Below are 2460 nucleotides of genomic sequence, written 5' to 3'. Positions count from 1 at the left end.
TGATTCGGCAGCAAGCGGAGCCTACCCGCTCCTTCCTGGCTAGTCCTTGTGTATTTATTTAGAGTAACCCGTGGCCAGTCACGCCTGACCTCAAACCATCAGGAGCAGCCACGGTTGCGCCCAAGCATAAACAAAAAAAACGCATAATGAAAGTAACAGGACAGAGGACGGGCTGGTGAGGAGGAGGGGAGTTGTTCATTCTTCTTCACCGAGATAGGGATCTTGAGCCGAGCAACAGTGCTTCGTGGGGTCCAGACACTGAGCTGAAATGGCTGCCTGTGTCCTGGTGTTTACTTCTCAGCGGACACGGGAAGGGAAATCATTGACCTCTGTCAAAGCAGCCGGGGTCCATCCATCATCCAGGAAAATGTTTTTTTTGTTGTTTTTTTTTTTTGCTAGGTATCAAATAGCTGGCAGTAAAGAGGGGGTCCAACAAAGAAACATACTTAGGGTGTTCATAGGTCCGCAGATATTTCATGTTTTGTCACAACCAACAATTTCTATGCATTTCACCGGGATTTTGTATGGACGACAAAGATAAAGCTGTGTGTAATCACAAACTAAAAAACTAAAATTATAGACGGTTTATAAATTTGGTTACAGATAAAAAAAAAATATTTAAAATGTGGAATGCGTTTGCTTTTCCTGGTGCCCCTAAATCTCCCAGTAGTTATGTATATGTGACAGATCTGGCCTGCATGGAAGAGTGGGAAAAAGAAAGACATGTTGGAACAAAAGCTAAATCTGGACAGTAAATATTTGGAAAAAGATATTTTGGCTCAGTGACACCAAAATGTCACTTTCTAGCCTACACTCAACTCGGCCCGCTATGGGTGGATGGAGGGGCTTAACATCATAGCATGGGGATGTTGGTCTTCATCAGTAATCAGAGATAATTAAAAGAGAAATGGAGCAACATAAGAGACAGTCCTGGAAGAAAACCTGTTAGAGGCTGTAAAGGTCTTAATACTGAGACCTTTCAAGATAAGGCGCTACACTCACGCAACCGTACACAGATTTATATTTTAACGCACAAATTTAGTGTGGATTGGTAGTTTACTACCAAAAAGAAATCTCTTTTCGGTTTGATACTGTTTTCCTAGCTGAATTGATGTAGCGCTTGTTGGGTTTTAGAGCTTCAAGTTTGATCAGTTTCATCATCTTAGCTGTGATGTAAGCAGAAAGCCAAGCAGGAGAACAGAAACAAACTGCAAAAAGGAAACCTCCACTGAGGATTATTGATCAAACATGAAGGTTAGGCCAGAAGTTGGAAAAAAGTTGTTTCTTAGCGGTCCCAGGTGGTTCACAAGGTTCGAATCCTTCTGCCTTTAAGCGCACAAAACACAGGAAAAAGCAAATAAAGCGGATAGCTGAAGAGGAAGGAAAGAAGAAGTGAAAGGGGGAAAACAAGTATAACATTGGACACCTTTAAATTTGGATCTTCAAAGTTATCTTAAAGGCACATTAGAAATCAGCTGTAAGGTCAGGTGGCAAGCGAGATGAAGCATGTTTACCAAGCTTGTTTGTCCCCAACATGTCCGCCTCAGCGCCTACCCTCAGTAAATAATTTTCTTGGCAAGATATCGTTGTCCAGGAGAGGTGGAGTGGCATTTTAGGTGAGCAGGTGGAAGCAGGCATTGAACCACCTGGTGCCCTGGAAAACAAAAAAAAAAAACAAAAAAAGAAAGAAAGAAAGAAGAGACAGACATAGCACAGCCTCCCTGCACAGCTTGTTGGGTTCTGACCCACCGCAACCCTCATGCTCCACAAAAACCCACCCACACTCACATCTCCCTGCCGTCACATTCAGATCAGCGGCGCAGCACCTGCCTGACTGACGCAGGAGGGGGGGAGTTCTGCCTCCTGTTGAGGCAAATAGAGTACGGAAGGGTAAAAGGAGAGCAGGAGGGAAGAAGCAAAGTGGTAAACAACAGCACCTTTTGTCCTGCCGCTGTCTGAGGCTGGCGTCCTACAGAGTATGACAGTTAGAGATGCATGAGGTGCTTTCAGCAGGTTCTGACACAGATGTTGAGTCATCCCAGATGGTCATCACCTCCTCTGTTTGTGTTCCTCCTTCACTTTCTTTTTTCTTTTTTTTTGCTTTCACTATTTCTTGTCAACAGGTTAGTCTCTTTAAATGAACAGTTCAGTTTGTTTTTCAACAGTTTGTGACTAACCTACAGTATGACTCTTGTCACCTTTTTTCATTATAAATGAAGATTAGTTTGTCCTACAGGACTAATCCCAACCCCAATGTCAAAAACATTACATTGATATATGCAAAGAGACTTTTATGAGTCTTTAAGCAAAGCTGTCTTCAAAGTTGCATTGGGTGAAACACTTTTTGAGAACCAGAACATGTCAAACATTTCTAGTCAGAATAACTATCCAATGTAAAAGTAAAGCATTAGTGGTATAACATTATACCACTATGATGTTATACCACATCATAGTGGTATA

At 42.4% G+C, this 2460-nt stretch overlaps 1 long non-coding RNA gene across 1 annotated transcript in view; it reads right to left on the bottom strand.

The window, feature by feature from the left end:
• Positions 1-1423: 1423 nt before the first annotated feature.
• Positions 1424-2460, bottom strand: part of LOC107833612 (uncharacterized) — a 3400-nt gene continuing 2363 nt past the window's right edge. Inside the window, exons 2-3 of the long non-coding RNA XR_001659376.1 lie at positions 1789-1863; positions 1424-1654 (exon numbers count right to left, since the gene is read on the bottom strand). This is a non-coding gene — a long non-coding RNA (uncharacterized LOC107833612). The remainder of the gene's footprint in view (positions 1655-1788; positions 1864-2460) is intronic.

The sequence above is a fragment of the Poecilia formosa genome, unplaced genomic scaffold, assembly GCF_000485575.1.
Source record: "Poecilia formosa unplaced genomic scaffold, Poecilia_formosa-5.1.2 Scaffold8, whole genome shotgun sequence".
In the NCBI taxonomy this organism is placed as follows: Eukaryota; Metazoa; Chordata; class Actinopteri; order Cyprinodontiformes; family Poeciliidae; genus Poecilia; species Poecilia formosa.
This window is presented reverse-complemented; position numbering and strand designations above follow the sequence as displayed.